Source organism: Callithrix jacchus, chromosome 3 (assembly GCF_049354715.1).
Source record: "Callithrix jacchus isolate 240 chromosome 3, calJac240_pri, whole genome shotgun sequence".
Classification (NCBI taxonomy): Eukaryota; Metazoa; Chordata; class Mammalia; order Primates; family Cebidae; genus Callithrix; species Callithrix jacchus.
In genome coordinates this window covers 44134923-44155334 of record NC_133504.1, presented here as the reverse complement: position 1 = coordinate 44155334, position 20412 = coordinate 44134923, and the positions used below count along the sequence as shown (strand labels likewise).

Below are 20412 nucleotides of genomic sequence, written 5' to 3'. Positions count from 1 at the left end.
TTTGAATCACTTATAATTGTTGAAAATGTAACCTTAAAACTTCAGAGGAATCCTTCAGGGTACAAGCCAGTTGATTTTGTCATAAATAGTCATGAAATATTTTTATTGATAAAATCCAGCTTTTTTTAAATGAAAAATTGGGTAAAAAGATTTAAAAATAACTAAAAAATGTTAAGGTAGGCTTAAATGTAACTAAACTTGTAGAGCAAAGGCTTTAAAATGTTCTGGCTTTAGATTCAGAGTTAAATTATTGAATGAACAATAGGGAGTTACCAAAGGGACCGGCTATTATAAATATTATTAGTAAATTTTTTGTTTTAACTTCTGAAAGGTAGTGATGCATTGAGTCAATAAAATCTTACTATCACCTACTATTTTCTGTTTTTTATTTTTTATTATTTATTTATTTATTTTAAAAAGACAGGGTTTCAACATGTTGGTCAGGCTCTTCTTGAACTCCCAACCTCAGGTGATTCTCCCGCATTGGCCTCCAGAGTGCTTGGATTACAGTGTAAGCCACCACGCCTGGCCTCACCTACTATTTTCTAACACTAGAGAGAAGTGCTGGACATACAGTGATAAGAAGAGGGAAAAAAAGAACTTGTCCCTACCTTCATGGAGCATACAGTCTGATACCTAGAATGTGCCAGGCTTAATACTTGACCCAGCCACTACCATCCGAAATTATTTGATCTAGGCCAAGCATGGTGACTCACACCTGTAATCCCAGCACTTTGGGAGGCCGAAATGGACAGATCACTTCAGGTCAGGAATTCCAGACCAGCCTGGCTAACATAGTAAAACCCCGTCTCTACTAAAAATACAAAGATTAGCTGGGCGTGATGGTGCATGCCAATAATCCAAGCTATTTGGGAGGCTGAGGCAGGAGAATCACTTGAACCCCAGACGCAGAAATTGTGGTAATCCAAGATCGCACCATTGCACTCCAGCCTGGCCAACAAGAGTGAAACTTCATCTTAAAAAAAGTAAAATTATTTGATCTATATTTTCTGAGGATGTTCTCAGGATAAACAAATGGCATTCTAGAAACTTTCAATCTTATTTGTCATTTTTCAAATTTTCATTATGACAGTTTTTAAAAATATAGAAACATGGCCTGGCATGATGACTCACCTCTGTAATCCCAGCACTTTGAGAGGCCAATGCAGATGGATTGCTTGAGCCCAGGAATTTGAGACCAGTCTGGGCAAAACCGTGAAACCCCCATCTCTACAAAAAATACAAAACTTAGCTGGTGTGGTAGCACACACCTGTAGTCCAAGCTACTCGAGAGGCTGACGTAGGAGGATTACCTGACCCAAGGAGATTGAGGCTGCAGTAAGGCGTGATTGTCCCATCCACTGCACTCCAGCCTGGGCAACAGAATGAGATCCCGTCTCACAAAAAAAAAAAACCAGAAACATTGAACATTACAACAATATATCATGATATTCATAATATCATCACATATCCAGGATATTTCTCTTCCTTTGCCATCTTTATTGCCATCCATGTCATGTTGACTTTTATCATTAAACCCATTACCTGATGACTTGCAGAAAAGCTGCCAATCCTCCGGAGTCACATCCACACTGAGTACTTTCCCAGTATTTCCAGCACACTTCTGTTTTGCTCTTCTTGATAGAGTGGTATCTTAAGGTCATACCCAGCTCTAAAGAAGGCTGAGAAGTCCCTGAGCATTGTTGTCCAAAGTGAGGTTTGAGTTCTGTTAATAAGGAAAGCAGGAAGAATAGTTATAGGGTAGAAAGTTACCAGTGTCTGACACACCCTTAAAGATGTTTTTATTAAACAAAAGGACCATCTACCTCAGAGATGAAATGCCACTTTCTAAACCTCAGACGTAACTGCTATTCGTTTTTCCTTTAAACAGCAATTTCCCCAAATGCTTTGCCTACAAGTATCAGTAATATGTTGAGGCTCCTTTTTTTGCTTTTTGTGGTTTAAAAATTCTAGCAATTTAATTTCGGGAGTATTTTTTAATGTATGAGTTTGTGGCCTCCAGATAGTTGGCTTTGAGTCCCTTACATCATCGTTGCAAAACACCTTTTGTTTTGTTTTGGAGATGGAGTCTCGCTCCATTGCCCAGGCTGGAGTACAGTGGTGCAATCTCAGCCCACTGCATCCTCCACCTCCTGAGTACAAGCAATTCTCCTGCCTCAGCCTCCCGACCTTGATAATTAATAATATCTAATCCTGAAATCCCATTGTTTGAGCAGTTATCCCGGTAATATTTCTTATAACAAAAATAATGGATTCTCTTTAGAAAATGTGATGTATCTAATTGTCACATGTCTTTGGTGTCCTTTCTCTGAAACAGTTCCTCAGTTTTTCTTTGACTTTCATGACCTCAGTACTTTTGAAGATTACAGCTAGTCATTATGGAACATCACTCAGTTTCAACATGTTTGTTTTTAACAGGAACGTCACCAAAGTGATCATGTTCATTGTTGTACGTTTTTACTGCATATTATCAGATGACGCTCAATTTTAATTTATTCTGTCAGTCATGATGTTCACTTTAATCACTTGATTAAAATGGTTTCTACCAGGCTTCTTCACAATGAAGTTACTATTTTGTCCATATGGAATTAATAAGTATTTTGTGTGGAGATATTTAGGTCTAGATAAATATTCAATTCCTCATCAAACTTCCATTTTATTGTTTTATTTCTATTAGTCTCATGGTGTCCTATTTTGTTCAATGGATTATAACCTGTTACTATCATTATTTATCTATTTTGATGCTTAAATTGCTCCCATATTTGGCTAATGGGAGTCCTTTTAAAATGATGTCTGTGTCATTTCATCCCATCATTCCTTGATTATTTACCTTTTTTCTTGTACAAAAAAAAAATGTTCTGGCTCTCCTTGTACCTTCCCTGACCCAGTATTGGAATCAATCATATCTCCAAGGGGTAAAGTTGCTGCATAAAATACAGGGTAGTCAGTTAAATTTGAATTTCAGGTAAATATATATTGCATATATATCACATGCAATATCTTCTTTGCTAAATATTTGCTGTATTTTCATTTGCCAAATCTGGACCCTACCAAGGAGCCCTGATTCCTTTAAGTGGTGAATGGTATTTAGAAGCCACAATCTGGCCAGGCATGATGGCTCACGCCTATAATCCCAACACTTTGGGAGGCCATGGCAGATGGATTGCTTGAGCCCAGGAGTTCTAGACCAGCCTGAACAATATGGCAAAACCCTGCCTCTACAAAAAAAAAAATACAACAATCATCCAGGCATGTGGCATGTGCCTATAGTCCCAGCTACTCAAAAGGCTGAGGTTGAGAGATCACCTAAGCCCAGGAGATGGAGGCTACAGTGAGCTATGATTACGCCACTGCGCTCCAGGCTGGGTGATGGGAGTGAGATTCTTATCTCAGAAAAAGAAAAACCCACAATCAGAGCAACATCTGCTGGTTCTAGTTTTGTTTCACAGCTCTCAGTCTTTCTCAGTGGGCAGTACTAGGGAACACACACACACTCACATAGACATTTTACTTCTATACATGACATTGACATTGATGTCATGTGGATACAGAAACACTGTAATCCATGAGTTCACATTGATATTCTAACTCTAATTCAATACCTCAGGGATTATTCCAGCTTTCTCCCTTTCCATATTTAGCACTCCTTTCAGGATGAGAAGCCTGACTCCCATGAGCCTTAATATATTTATTTATTTGATCCATACCCTGGTAGATGAACCAAGCTTGCATTACTGCCACTGCTCCCTCCCCAGTGTTACTTTCCTCCTCAGTCTGTGCCTTGATCCTTGTGCCAGGCCATCCCTACATATAGACACCCCCTTCAATCGACTTGCACTCTGATAGCTCACCCAGGCCACCCCACGGTGTGGATGCCCTCTTCACCTTGCTTGGAATCTGGCACCCTGAATCAGGTCACCATACTGCATGGATCTCTCCTCTTCCTGCTCAGGCTCTGCCACCACATGGCAGTCTGTCCTCCACTCATAAGCCCTCCTTGTCCTGCTATGGAACTCACACCACCCAGATCCTTCCCCGGTGGGATATCCCTCAATTTCAGTTTGTGTTTGTGTTTAGGAGGAACTTCACCAAAGCGATGCCATGGGCACCCTCCTTACATTGCTCTAAGCACAAAAGTTTTATATAAGTGACACCTAAGTTTGAACTATTATATTGCTCTTATTGCTAATAATACAAACTGAGGATAGCAAGAACTTCACCAAAGTTTTATATAAGTGACACTTAAGTTTGAACTGTTACATTACTCTTACTGCTAATAATACAAACTGAGGTTTTCAGTGTAAAAGAAAGTTTGGCAGAGGCAACTAGAAAAATAATTATCCAATGATTTTATTCATTTAAATTGAGTTGGTACTAACCAATATTTATTGACTAATACAAACTCAAGAGAGGTCAAAATTTTAAATGTAAACTCTGCTAAAAACCTGTGTTTCCACTTCCTCCTAAAACCCCCTAAGATAACAGTAAAGGAATAAAAGTGGTACAAAAAATACAAAGAGAACAGAAGAGCCGATGGCAGCAGAAAAGAGTTGTCAGGAAATTCCAGGAGCTAGAAAGTACTTGGACAAAGAATGACTGACTTAGATAAAAAGAAGCTAAAACCTAAGCTCCTGCACCAGTGTCCAGCTCTAACAGGCTAATCCTTGATGCAGCACCCCAGAAAATTCATGTCACTAGTTGCCTCTCAAGGCACAGAGTAAAGCAGAAAGCAGGCTTTCTCTTAAACATGAATGGGCAACCAAGGATCACCACATGTTTGAGGAAAGTCTAATATAAAAGTTAAAAAAGAAAATTAACCTGGACAAAACTAAGACAAAATGAAGAAAAAGTTATCAAATATTGTGATAAAAGTATATTGAAATGAAGGAGGATGGTGGGGCATGCATGTGTTTTAAGATCATTAAAGACTCATCTTTAACAATAGGAAATTAATAGGTGATGTCTTGATTTGTAAAATTATGACACAGATGTATAAACATGCTAGTTAGATGCAAATACTAAAGGAAAAAACATCTAAAAGAGTGGAAAATTGTTGCCTCTAAAAAAGCCATAGCATATGACGAGAAAGACAGGTGATACTTGGTTTTCTTTACTATAAGAAACTCTTGTTTTAGCTTATATTACTTTGATTAAAATAATTTAATTTAGGGCCGGGCGCAGTGGCTCACACCGCATTTTGTAATCCCAGCATTTTGGGAGGGCGAGGCGGGTGGATCACGAGGTCAAGAGATTGAGACCATCCTGGTCAACGTGGTAAAACCCCGTCTCTACTAAAAATGCAAAAAATTAGCTGGGCATGGTGGTGCCTGCCTGTAATCCCAGCTACCCAGGAGGCTGAGGCAGGAGAATTGCCTGAACCCAGGAGGCGGAGGTTGCCATGAGCCAAGATCGAGCCATTGCACTCCAGCCTGGGTAACAACAGCGAAACTTGGTCTCAAAATAATAATAATAATAATAATAATTTAATTTTAAAAAATTGGGCCGGGCGCGGTGGCTCACGCCTGTAATCCCAGCACTTTGGGAGGCCAAGGCGGGTGGATCACGAGGTCAACAGATCAAGACCATCCTGGTCAACATGGTGAAACCCCGTCTCTACTAAAAATACAAAAAATTAGCTGGGCATGGTGGCATGTGCCTGTAATCCCAGCTACTCAGGAGGCTGAGGCAGGAGAATTGCCTGAACCCAGGAGGCGGAGGTTACAGTGAGCCAAGATAGCGCCATTGCACTCCAGCCTGGGTAACAAAGAGCGAAACTCCATCTCAAAAAAAAAAAAATAATTAAGTTTCTACAGATTGATACATCTTAACATAGCACAGTTTGACAAAAAGCAGACTGTAATGGAAACAACCACAATTTAGCACCTTGATTCAAGTACCAATTCTGTCCATTTACTGCTTATGTAACTGTACAACGACCCTTGAGACTCAGTTTACACATTTGTAAATTGGGGATAATTATACTTGCCTTACTGTATTAGCTTGCCAGGGCCAGTATGACAAAATACCATGGGCTAAGTGGTTTAAAACAACAGAATGTGTGGTCTTACAGTTCTGGAGGCTGGAGGTCCAAGACCAAGGTGTTAGCAGGTTTGGTTTCTCTGAGGTCTCCTTGGCTTGCAGATGTCCGTCTTCTCTCTGTCTTGAAATGGCCTTTTGTATATGTGTGTCATTCCTGTTTCTTCCCCTTATAAAGGAATCAGTCATCTTGCATTAGCCCCACCCCATGGCCTCTTTGTAACTTAATCACCTCTTTACAGACCTTATCACTACGTACATTTACATTTTGAACTTCTGGGAGTTAGCACTTCAAGATATTAATTTTAGGGGAATTCAGTTCAGCCCATAACATCTATTACATTCATTCATTTGCTTAGATTTACTGGTCTCCTTCCATGTTCCAACCTGTGCTAGGCACTGAGGATTAAAATTGAGAATCAGATGAGATAATGACATTTTGAAAACTAACTTAAAATACACAAAAAAACACCCACACATTAAAGTATAGCCCACCTACATAATGCTTTGCTTGCAGGAAATCATTAAATTGAATGAAGTCAAATGACAAAAATGAAAGCTTTCTAAAAGGGAGACAATGGGAAGCATGAACGAAGTTATAGAATAGCAACTACTTTTTTTTTTTTTTTTGAGACAGAGTTTCGCTCTTGTTACCCAGGCTGGAGTGCAATGGCGCAATCTCGGCTCACTGCAACCTCCACCTCCTGGGTTCAGGCAATTCTCCTGCCTCAGCCTCCCAAGTAGCTGGGATTACAGGCACGCGCCACCATGCCCAGCTAATTTTTTGTATTTTTAGTAGAGACGGGGTTTCACCATGTTGACCAGGATGGTCTCGATCTGTTGACCTCGTGATCCACCCGCCTCGGCCTCCCAAAGTGCTGGGATTACAGGCTTGAGCCACCGCGCCCAGCCAGCAACTACTATTTTTAAACACCTGATAGGTGCCAGGCACTGACCATAAGACTTACGCAAACTGTCTCATTTAATCCTTACTATGCCCCTGCTTGGTAGCTGTTACCAAAACCATTTGACTGGTGAAAAATCTATTACTAAGAGACTCTGTAACATGCTGGAGGTCATATAGCCTTGCGGCTTGAATTTGGATCTATTGGATGCCAAAGGAACTCATGTTCTGTTTACTACTCTCTACTGTGAGTCACAACATTACAGAACTATGGTTAGGCTCTATTTCTTTAAATTATTTTTTTGTTGATTATTAAGTATGTTCAAAAAACCATGATTCATGTGTATGGAGAATAATAATAAAATGAACACCTGTGTACTCAACAGCTGGCTTGAGAAAGAGAATATTGCCAGTACCTTTACAGTCCCTGCATACATCTCTCTATCCCCATTCTCTTCTCCCTTTTCCCAGAAGTAATCGTAATTCTAGTTTTGTGCTTACCTACCTGTGACACACACACACACACACACACACACACACACACAAACACACATTTTCATTTTCCATGGTTTTTTTTTTCCACAAATAAGACTTTCTATTTGCCATATTGAAAGTTTGAGTGTTAAACAGATTCTTGGACTGGTGGTTCATATCCGTCAGCTCATTCAACTTTAGCACCTGTGTCACCCTCAGTAGCTTTTCCAGAACTACTATCTTTGCCATGAAGCTCCATGAGTTTTCCCAATTCAAACTTGGTCTTCTTCAGCATTTTTACTTTTCTAATGAAAATATCATCGAGAGGATAAATGGATTGGCAAGCCTTATCTAAGAATTTTCCAGTGCTCTCTGTAATCAGTTTATTAACCACTTCTTTTAAGTCATTTGTCTGCACCTCTCGGGTCATGATTTCCATCAACTACTTCCAGATTTGGCAGAGCTGGTAGTGCTGAGCGTAAGAGGTCTTCTGTATCTGATTGTTGTGTTTTTCAGTAAAACCAACACAGAACTGACAAAGCAAGTAGCCACCGGGAGTCTTGACCTCGACATGAGCTTCAATCATATCTGCCATTTTTTGACCATGGAACACATTTTGTCACGGGTAAGATCCATGCCATGGAAGTTAGGCAGTTTTTTCCCTGAACACCTTTAGTAATCAGTTTGAAATTTCTAAATACAACTTCATAATTTTACAGATCAGCAAGACTCACTTAAAGCACACAACTCTTGAGGCCATCTGATGCAATTTTGGTTCCTTTGGTCCTGGTGACTAGTGTCTTTCCAATATTTCTCATATTGAACACAGCAGGTGCTTTCACATCATGCCAATCTTTCTTAGAAAATGGATCAACCACTTTCTTCCTTTTTGCTGCCTTTCGTAAGGTACTTGTTCTTGCTGCTCAGAGAGCCAAAAGGTATTCTGCATGTTTTCAAAATCTAAACAATTCATGTGTTCTTCTGGGATTCACTTGTTTCCTACTCAATATTAGATTCCTAAGACTTACTCAGACTGATACACATAATCATAATTATATCTCCCCAGGGCCTCTGATAGTCTAGTACCACCAACCTGGCCTCTAGAATTCTGTTTTTCCCATTTATTCTGAAGCATCTCTTACCATCAACCTTGATTTAGAGGACAAGCAATTCTGAGGTTCTTGGAATATATTAACATATTCCTTATCACTTTAGTAAGGGAGTGTCCTCTGGGACCTCCCAGGGAATATTGTTGGCTGGGAGGTCCTAGGTATTGGACCTGGGTTCTCTGTTATTGCATAGTAAATGCATTCTTGGCCAGGTCCGGTGGCTCACATCTGTAATCCCAGCCTTTTGGGAGGCTGAGATGGGCAGATCGCTTGAACCCAGAAGTTCAAGACCAGCCTAAGCAACATGGCAAAACCCCATTTCTACAAAAAACACAAAAATTAGCTGGGCATTGTAATGTGTGCCTGTAGTCCCAACTACTTGGAGGGCTGAGATGGGAGGATTGCTTGAGCCTGGGAAGTTGAGACTGCAGTGAGCTGAGATTATGCCACTGCACTCCAGCCTGGGTGACAAAGTGAGACCTATCTCCAAAAAAAAAAAAATGCATTTTTACTTCTAATCTCTTTGAACTTTTTGACCTCTTCTTCATCTCTCTTCTAAGAAGTTCCAGCATCTCCATTTCATCATTGTTTTCAAATTTCAAAGAGCGATTTCTGCAATGTATTAGGTACAGTTCGAGGCATTCTACCAGGATAGTGAGTCACATTTTACTGAATAATTCGCCTGTGACTGTCCCCTATTCAGTCTTATATTGTGTCTTCCCTGATTTGGCACCTTTAAGATTCATTTCCAGGCAAGTTCTCCTGCTTCCTGCTAGTACATATTTGCCAGGTTTTACAGTGCTTTTGGTGAATAATCCCTTTCTTCACCTAACAGTGTTTCATTGCTTGGCTCATAATAAGATTTCTCATTATTGGTTTAGAAGCAATGAAGAGAGGTAGGGATGGCTCTTAGAGACAAGCATCATCCTGCAAGGCATTTGCCCTGGCTAGGTGAGGCCTTGGCATAGTCTCCAAGCAACAGAAATTCAATTTCTCCTAGCAAGGAGAAAGGCTCCAGAGTATTCTCACTCTGAGTTTTAAGAGGAATCTGGGGTTTTATGATTCTCAAGCCCATCCACCCAAATACCTCCATCGGAACAATCAGGGCCCCTCTCCTTCCTTTTCAGGCCCCTGACTTTAGCATTAGAACTTTTGGGGCTGGGCACTGTGGCTCACACTTTAGAAGGCTGAGGTGGGCGGATTGCTTGAGCCAGGAGATGGAGACTAGCTCAGGTAATATGGTGAAACCTCATCTCTAGAGAAAAAAAAAAAAAAAAGCTGAGCATGGTGGTATACGCCTGTAGTCCCAGCTACTTGGAGACCAGAAGTGAGAGTAGATAGATCACTTGAGCACAGGAGGTTGAGGCTGCAGTGAGGCGTGTTCACACCACTGCACTCCACCCTGGGTGACAAAGTGAGACCCTGTCTCAAAAAAAAAAAAAAGAAGAAGAAGAAAGGAAGAAAGTCCGTGGCCTGTGAACTCGGCCTCCTTTTTAGCTCTGCTGTATTTAAGATCAAACATGGGGTCTTATTCTTCAGCTGATTCTACCCTCTGTCTATAGCTCATTCATCCCTTTAGATGATGCCATGAAGGATTTCTGGCCTTTAATCCATGCTCTAAGTTAATGATGACCTCACCTGAGCCTGCTATTTCCTTCCTTTGTGGCTTCTCTAGCAGTTAACAACAACCAACCAGCTCCACAGTTCTCATAATTATCAACATCCCTGTATCTTTCAGTTCAAGAGCTACTCTATCAGCCAGTGCACTTTCCCCTCACCCACGTACACACTACCCCAGTTAATCACAGGCAACACTCTTACTAATAGTGATGCTATAGCACTCCAGAGATGATCACTGCCCCACTTGCCAACAGTGATGGGGGCTTCGTTGACCTAGTCTTTGTTGACTAGCAAGTGAGCTAATGCTGGAATCCCATTCTGAGGGTCTGCTGCCTTGGGCCACTGCTAAGACTTACTGACTTAGGCTAGGTTCCTCAAAAACTAAGGATTTGAGTACAAGTGGTATGTTTGAAGTGTGAAATGTACAAGAAGGCACTAGTAGAGGACTGGAGACATGAGCCAGCAAAGGAAAGGAGCCAGCAGAGTATTTAATCGGCAAGTTACCCACTGAGAACAACTGGGGCTCAATCCCACCAAAAACCTTTGGGAGATGTGGAATATACATCAAGGTTTTCCCACCCAAGGGGGCAGGAAAGCTCAGGTCTTTGTCTTTCAACTCCCATTTGCCCTTGGCTAAGGGCAGTTCCCCCAGCATGGACCTGCCCCATAGATAGAGAGAAGCTCGCCGGACACAGGCAGAGAGTCACTGATGCTTCCAGTAATGCTGGCTTATACTAGATCATTCCAGAGGACCTGGGGTGTGTGGGCAGGGCACTGATGGCTGTCAGCTATACATGTTCTAATAATTCCTGTCTAAATAGCTTTGTCACCCTTCCTCATTATCACCCTTCCTCTTCAGCTACTTTCTTTTACTTACCTGACATTCTATTACATTTCTATTTCTCTCCTTTTTCTTTCTCTCTATTTATTTATTTGAGACTGGGTCTGGCCCTGTTGCCCAGGCTGGAATGCAGTGGTGTGATCTTGGCTCACTGAAACCTCTGTTTTCTGAGCTCAAGCAATCCTCCCATCTCAGCTTCCTGAGTAGCTGGGACCACAGGAGCACACCACCATGCCTGGCTAATTTTTTGTATTTTTGGTAAAGACAAGGTTTCACCATTTTCCTAGGCTGGTCTCAAACTCCTGACCTCAAGTGATCCATTTGCCTTGGCCTCTCAAAGTGCTGGGATTACGGGCGTGAGCCACTGTGCCTAACCAATATTTATATTTATTTTCTTATCTGTCTCCTCACTCCCACTAGAATATAGGTCAGGAACTTCATCTGATTTATTCACCAGTATATACAGCCTTATACCTAGAACAGTGCCTAAGACATGATATGGACACAAAAAAAATTTTTGAATGAATGAGTGAATGAAAAAAAAGTGATATTTGCAATATGGTTTGAAAACAGCCTCTGGATTAGGAAGTTAAGAAGGAGAAGGGAATTGTTAGGGTCTGAGAAGAGGGGTTGAGTGGAGCCATAAGCAATGAATGTGAGTTTGTCAAGTGAATCAAACATGAAAAAGTTGTTCCATTCAAAAACTTTTTGGTTTCAGTTGACTAAGAAGAAAACAGCTAATATATTGAGAAGAAATAACAGAATTTTAAAAATCAATGCTTTAAAAAGAATGGAATAATCAGTTTAGGCAAGGATTACCAATGGATGCTAAAACTTAGGAAAAAGTTAATACCAAACAAGATAATCACTTATGGTTAATGTACAGCACACAGATTGCTTGCTAATTGCTAGGAAAAAAGTATACCTTCATAAAAGAGAGATCTGGCAATCACCACCTTAACCACATGATTAAATTTAGCATCACCCAGTGAAACAGCCTATTTTCCTCCTCACGTGATACAATATGAAGGACCCAGCATGATCTAGGAAGTATTCTTGCCAAAAATAAATCAAACCTTTAGACCTAACTCCCAAAACATAGATGGGTAAGTTAAACATCATCATAAGAAAATAATTAGACAAGTCTTTTTTGTCTTTTTTCACTTAGCATAATTATTTTGGTTATTTTTCTCTTCTGTATCAACAATTTGTTTTGTTTTTTTTTCATTGCTGAGTTCTATTGTGTGGATATACCACAATTTGTTTATCTATTCACCTGTTGATGGAATTTGAGTTGTTTCCAGTTTGGGCTATTACAAATAAAGCTACTAGGAACATTTGTGAACTCATGTTTGTTTCAACTTTTGCTTTCATTTCTCTTGAGTAAAAAACCTAAGGGTTGAATGGCTGCATAGATATTCATAGACATGTATATCTGGAAGGTATGTGTGTAATTTTTCAAGAAGTGGTTTACCTGTTTTTCAAAGTATCATTTTACATGCCCACCAGCAGTGCATGAGAACTCCACATTCTCATCAATGCTTAGTATGATCCATCTTTTTACTATTATCCATTCTATCTGTGTGTAATGATATCTCCCTGTGGTTTTAATTTATATTTTAATTTTTATGAAGTTCCATTGATTGATTTGTTTTCTTTTATAGTCCATGCTTTTTGTGTTATATTTAAGAAATATTTGCCAAACCCATAGTCACAAGATTTTCCCATCTGTTTTCTTCTAGAAATTTTACAGGCATTTTTTTTTTTTTTTTTGAGACAGGGTCTTGCTCTGTTGCCCAGGCTGGAGTGCAGTGGCACGATGTCAGTTCACTGAAACCTCTGCCTCCCAAGTTCAAGGGATTCTCCTGCCTCAGCCTCCCAAATAGCTAGGATTAGAGGCACCAGCCACCACACCCAGCTGATTTTTTTTTTTTTTTTAGCTTTAGGATGTAGGCCCTATGATCAAATTTAAGTTACTTTTTGTATATGATGTGAGGGGAAGGTCATTATTTATTGTTACTTTTGTTTAAGATATATGCTTATTCTAAATCAGGTGTGAAGTGCTGAGATTGAATATAGAGAAGACACCAGTGAGGAGTTAAACCCTGGTAGGAAAAGGACTTGGTCATTGATTATAGCCTACATTTTCTGAGACAGTCCTGATTTTTAATTTTCTGTCCTATTTTCCTCCCAACTTTTATTATAAAAAAGTTCAAACATACAGAAAAGTTGAAATAGTCCTACTATATAGAAAACCCGTGTTCCTACTATAGGGATTCAACAGTTGTTCAAGTGTTTCCATATTGCTTTATTTAAATATTTTTCTGAACCATTTAAACATAAATTATAGAAATGGTGATACTTTACCCCTAAATGCTTCAAAATACAATATTAAGCTAGACTCCTACATGAAAATAATAATTTTTACACCCAAGGAAATTAACAATGATTCCCTATCGTCACTGTATTTAATCCTATTCAAATTTTCCCCAGTAGTGTCTACAGTGTTTTCAAACCAGCATTTAATCAAGTTGCACCCATTGCATTTTTTCTTTTATTTTTTTAGTCTTTTAATCTGAAACATTCCTCCACCTTTTGAAAAAAGAAGCATCTTCCAGACTATAGCATACACAGTACATATTGCATAATTCCATATATATAACATTTTGGAAAATGCAAATTAATCTACGGTGACAGAAAGCAGATCAATGATTACCTGGGGAAGGAGGCAGAGGTGGGAGAGGAAGGAAAGGTGGATTGCTCTGGGAGAATTTTTGGGGTAATATTTGATTAAATTCATTATTTGATTCCAAGGATGGTTCCACGGTTCTATACATACATCAAAACTACTCAGTTGTACATTTTTAATATGTGCAGTTTCTGTATATCAATTATAATTCAATACTCTAAAAAGTTGGCAGGGACAGAATGTACTTGCTTCTAAATTTCTGACATCCTAGTTCCACTTACAGCACTTTACAAGGGATTTGAAGAAGCATCTATCTTAAACAATAGCAACAATACACTTTAAGTTTTAAACTGCATTTTATAAAGTGCCTGAAAAGAATTTAAGAAAACATTTAAAAATACATTTTCACTTAAAATCAAAAGAAAAAATTTCACTGACTGCTCATTAATTGCCTACTGATTTAAAGAGGGAGCTCACAGAAGGGTAAGCTAATCCTCTCTTTTCTGCCTTTTCTCTCATTACTACCTTATGCACATCCCACCCCAGATTGACTGACACCTATGGTGCTGATGTCCTTGTCCATGCTCTTTCCACTTGAGAGGCCTTCTTTCCACCTCCTTCTCTTTTCAACTATCGCTGACAGGCAGAAATCCTACTCATCCAGTAAAGCTTCTTGTGAGCTTTGCTGATTACTCACCCTAACCAGAGTTTGTGTTCATTCCATAGGCACCTTCACCCAGGGTTCATCCTGCCCCTGGTGTTCTTTCCAGGGCTGGGACCAGGGGAAGCAAGTGAGGCATTCACTTGAGTTGCACATTTTAAGGGGATGCCAAAGAACTCAGTAATCCAGTAGTTTCAAATCAGTATCCAATCAGGTTTCACTCATTGCATTTAATTACATCTCTTTAGACCCTTTTTGTCTAGAACATTCCCCTACCTTTATAAAACATATTTTGCAGAATGTACCATATTCAGAACATATTGAATAACTCCATTTTCTAATTGTATATCATATAGTATTTGAAATAAGTGTTTTAACAAATCAAAATAATGCAAAAAATTGATGTTGAGCTAAATATTGGAATTTAAAATAAAGACAGGATCAGTATTACTGATTCTTCCTGAGCCTTGGGCTCCAACGCGGCTCCAGCCAGCACTGGCTCCTTTTCAAACTGCTGTGATACAAGGACTCACTCATCCTGTATGCCCTGCCATACCTGTGCTAGGGCCTGTCAAGTCACAGGCACCCATTCATCTGACAACAATTTTCTGTTCCTTCCATGTATTATTTCCCTCATTAAAAGAAGCAAATAAAACAGCAGCAGTGATTAAGGCATCTAAGGTTAGATTAATGAAGGAAAATATATATAACAGGCTTGTATTCAAAGATAATAAGAATTATCTCTAAGAAAAAGAATTTCAGCTGCATCCTACATGTGAAGATAGACCACAAGGGAAGAAAAAGCTATTATTCTAAATATTTTCATTTTAAAATGCTCTTTTTTATTATCGATCATGATCATCCAGAATAACTGAAATCATCACACCCCCTTCTTATATTTGGTGTAGAAATTTTTTTGGTCACAAACAGATGCACAGTTCTTGATGTAAAATTTGGTATATTACACATAGCCCCATTTCCAGATTTTCTTATCTTTCAGTTATAGATTTCTTTCTTGCAGCAGGGACGAGAAGAATTGTCTGTTTGTGGGTGTTCACATTCTTTGTGATTAAATATCCATTTTGACAGTGCTCTTTTGTAGGCCTAAGACTTTAAAATAAAATCTAGGAAAAGATTCAATGACAAATAGGGTATCTCAGTATCACCACTGTGTTCCTGTATTAATCAGAGATTTAATTATTTAATTCATTTCTTCCAGCATCATGATTTCATTCTATCTAGTCTATTTTCTAATCTGGCTAAAACTGGTTTGGTTCTCATGACTCTGTAATACATGGATAGTACAGAAAACCTCAGTGCTTACAGAGGAAACAAGACTAAAATAACATACTGATCTGCTGTATATTTTCATGTTCTTAGAACTATTGTTTCTAATTTTATACATACAATTATACTGCTTTGTTTCATAATATATTCAATTTTTGACATTATCTAGCCTTATCAGAAGATAAACACAGCAGAATTCAAATGGCTTAAGTACTTTCTGTGTAAAAGGATAAATTCTTGCTCCTTAAATTAGGGTAAATTATGCCCCACATTCACTGAAAACTGAAAATTGTCATTAACTATCATGGAGATCCATCAATTTAGTTCCATGTTAAGAGTGAACAATAATGAACAAGGATAAGAAGCATAGACGTGCAATATTTTAAAATAAAACAAAACCAATTAGAACCTAGGATCAGATTCCTCTCTTTGTGACTCCAATGAAATCTACCATATATGAGTACCTTGCCTATCCTGGGGGGAAAACCAGCCAAAGACTTGGAGGATGCCTGATGTATTTTTTCATCAATATTATTGGTGATTCACAAATTGTCTTTTGAAAGTTTAACTATAATTTTAGATTTTATTGCTGACAATAGGCAGAAATGAATTGATATATGTTAGTTATTTTCTAAGAAGGAAGATCTAGATATTTTTTAGGTTAAAAAGCAAAAACAAAACAACATAGCTGAAGACCACCTTTTGGGGGCAGTTGCCTTTCTCTTACTTCATCAGGTTTTGTAGTCAAGAATTAGGACAGGGCCAGGTGCCGTGACTCCATGTCAAATCCCAACACTTTGGGAGGCCAAGGCAGGAGGATCACTTGAGGCCAGGAGTTCAAGACCAGCCTGGGCAACATAGCAAGGCCGTGTCTTCACAAATAAAAAATAAAAAGCTGGGCGTGGTGATATGCAGCTGTGTTCCCAGCTACTTGTGAGGCTGAGGTGGGAGGATGGTTTGAACCTAGAGGTTCAAGGCTTCAGTGAGTCATGATTATGTCACTACACTCCAGCCTGAGACAGAGCAAGGCACGGTCTCTAAAAATAAATAAATAAATAAATAAATAAGAAAGAACAGTATCTGCATTGTAAACTAAACCAGAAAGGCTCATTCTTGTTACACGAAGGAGCTGAAACTGGTTAGTATGGAAAACAGTAAATCAATTATGGGGTTATAGGTAATATTGATCTCCTCATAGTTGATGATGTTAGCAAGTGATTTCCTCAGGGAAGGAAAAGAAGAGCTTCAACATACTAGGAACAGTGCCTGCTGACTTGGAAAATTCACTGTTGCTGGATACTGGCTATTGGACAGTTTCAAAGCTTAGATCAAGAACAGTAATCTTGTTTGTCTGGTCTACTCAGCACCCATCATCATGTATGGCACATAGTAGGTGTTTAATACAGTTGACAAAGTTTTAAAGTCTATAATCATGAAGGAATGTAGAGGAAACAGTAGCATATAGCTGAGTGAAAGAAGCCAGTTTGCAAAAGTTACGTATGATTCTAACTACATACATTCTGGAAAAGGCAAAACTACAGAGATCAATGATTACCAGGGGCTCAGAGGGAAGGAAAGGAGGATAAATCAGTGGGGAGCAGGGGAATTTTTAGGGTAATGAAACAATTCTGTATGATGTGTAATATTAGATACATGTCATTATATATGTGTCAAAACCCATAAAATGTACAATACCAAAATTGAACCCTAATGAGGTTCAAATTTGAGTCCTAAACTATGGACTTTAGTTAATAATAATGTATCAGTATTGGCTCATCAGATATATAGCACATGTACTGCACCAATGCAAGATGTTAGTAAAAAGGGCAACTGTGGTAGGGAAAGAAGGTATATGGGAACTCCCTGTACTTTCCTGCTCATTTTTCTGTAAACCTAAAACTGCTCTAAAAAGTAAAGCTTATTACTTTTTTTTTTTTTGAGACGGAGTTTCGCTCTTTTTACCCAGGCTGGAGTGCAATGGCACGATCTCGGCTCACCGCAACCTCTGCCTCCTGGGTTCAAGCAATTCTCCTGCCTCAGCCTCCCGAGTAGCTGGGACTACAGGCGTGCGCCACCATGCCCAGCTAATTTTTTTGTATTTTTAGTAGAGACGGGGTTTCACCATTGTTGACCAGTATGGCCTCGATCTCTTGACCTCGTGATCCACCTGCCTCGGCCTCCCAAAGTGCTGGGATTACAGGCGTGAGCCACCGCGCCCGGCCCAGCCTATTACATTTTTTTAAAAGTTTGTGAAGCTTTATTGTGCCCTGACTTTCATTCCAGGATGATACAAAAGGAGCTATTAGAAACTGGGTGAATAAATGAATGTGATATCCAAGATAATATTCAGGAACATTTATTTTCTTTTGAGTAAATAACCATTGAGTGCCAACCACAGAACTGCTAGACAATGTATGGCATAGAAAGAAAAGAAGCTGCTCCTTATCTGAGAACGTCAAATTGTTCTCAGATTTATTTATATGTTATATCAAACAAATAAAAGCTGTTTTATTCTCTTAACCACAAGATTCGTCAAGATGGAAAATGTTTACTGCCAAAGAAGAAAGAAACACTTCAGGGAGTGTGACTGAAGTAAGAGTGATTGGGTCACAAAGAAAGGCTCCAAACTAAAGGTATGAAGACAGGGAAGGCATCTCAATAAAACTGAAGGTGAAACAGTTCATGCTGCACTATAAATGAATAGCAGCAGCAGTCAGAAAGCGTATGTATGTATGATTTTGTAAGTCACCTGTGATGCACTATAATCACCTGGAATTGGACAAAGGATGGAACAAAATCAACCCCTTTGCCTGCTTGCCTCGGGCCCACCTCCAACACACACACACATGTGCACACACAAGGATCTCTAAGTTATAGACAGTTCAACGCAGCCCCTGGAGGAAACTGGTATGGTAAAAGATGTCTCACCTGGTGTTTAAAATGAAACAAAGCAAAATACAGGCATATACAATTAAGACCTCTTTCTCATCACAAGAAAGGCAGAGGTAGCTCTGCCTCTTCCTGGTTCCACACCCACTCCTCTAGCTGACCTATTGTGACTTGCTTTATTCTTCAGATCTGACTTGAGTGTATAATTTAAGCTGGTTTGATCTCTACACCAATTGTAATACATCAAGTGGTAAAGAAGGTGACAAAATGAAAACAATACAATTTTCCCTAAATCCCACCCCACACAAGGACAGGCCAAACTTGAATTGAGGTGTTTTGTTTTATTTTTATTTTTTTTACACAGAGTCTCACTCTGTCACCCAGGCTGGAGTAAGTCTCACTTTGTCACCCAGGTTGGAGTACAGTGGCGCTATGACGGCTCACTGCAACCTTTGCCTCCTGGGTTCGGGCAATACTCAGCCTCAGCCTCCAAGTAGCTGAGATTACAGATGTGCACCACAGTGCCTGGATAATTTTTTTGTATTTTTAGTAAAGACAGGATTTAACCATATTGGCCAAGCTAGTCTCGAAATCCTGGCCTCAGGTGATGCCGGCCTCGGCCTCCCAAAGTATTGGGATTACAGGTGCAAGACACTGGTAACTCCAATTAAACAATTTTTTTTTCTTTAGAGATGAGGTCTTGCTGTGTTGGCCAGGCTGGTGCCAAACTCCTAGCCTCGGGTGATCCTCCCACCTTGACCTCCCAAAGTGCTGGTACTACAGGTGTGAACCAACACACCCAGCCCTCAAGATAGATTAAAACAAAACAAAACAAAAAACCACAAACACCACACCAACAAACCACACACAATCCCCAAGATTCCAAACGTTGGGCAATGCTTCTTAAAGAGTTGAACTATAACAGATTTGGGGCATTTTTTGAACATCCCTAATGAGGAGGTAATATAAAGTTAATGCTTTATAGTTAAAGGCTCAGTTCTACCACTTACCAGACAGGAAAGTCACACAGAGTGTCTGAATCTCATTGTCCACATCTCTAATGTAAGGGTTGTAATAACACTTATCCTTTACAACAGACAGTTATCACAAAGATAAAATGAGATAAATGAAAGCAAAAGTATCTATCATTATCATCATCATCATCATCATCATCATCATTGTTGTCATTATTCCTTCCCTGCCTGGAAAAATACAGGTTGCCCAAGAGATACCCAGGAAAGCGCCTAAGTATTTTTAGGGTATAATTCAACCCTTGGTGAAACCTTGAAAAACTGGAAGTATGTAGGTTGGCTTTCAGTTTCAGCAGATTGTTACCACCAAAGATGCAGCCTCCCGACTTGCTGGTTATGCACCGCACAACTCCAGGGGACGCCATTCATGTAATTCAGGACCCGTAGCTGAAAACTAAGGTTTAGTAAGTAGGTGAAGATTTCAGCTCGCACTTTCTGTAATAAACTCATAAGTGGTTAAGCAAACTAGATAGCTAGCTATCTGAACAATTGGCACATGGCCCTCATATTTTCAAATAAATTTGGGAAGTACAAAACATTCAATGAACAAAAAGAATCTCCATTCTGGAGATTTAACTAAGCCTTTTTTTTAAAGTGATAAAATATATTTACAGATACTAAAACTAAAAAGAGACAACAAAAAGTGGAGGAATTTTAGCTATAAAAAAAAATCCCACTTATTTGGAAAGGTATCCAATCTTATTTTACTACAAAGAAAGTGCTAAAAATATGTTAAGTCTTACCTCCAATTCTGATATCAGCCACAATAGAAATGTCTCCTAAAATGCAAATTTTAAATAATAGCTCTAAAAGAACAGAAAGTTTCTTCCTCATGCAAATGAATTTTGCT

At 39.2% G+C, this 20412-nt stretch overlaps 1 long non-coding RNA gene across 1 annotated transcript in view; it reads left to right on the top strand.

Annotated features, from left to right (window-relative positions):
• LOC118152179 (uncharacterized) overlaps nucleotides 1-20412 on the top strand; it is a 34904-nt gene that overhangs the window by 7766 nt on the left and 6726 nt on the right. Inside the window, exon 3 of the long non-coding RNA XR_004740597.3 lies at nucleotides 18170-18275. This is a non-coding gene — a long non-coding RNA (uncharacterized LOC118152179). The remainder of the gene's footprint in view (nucleotides 1-18169; nucleotides 18276-20412) is intronic.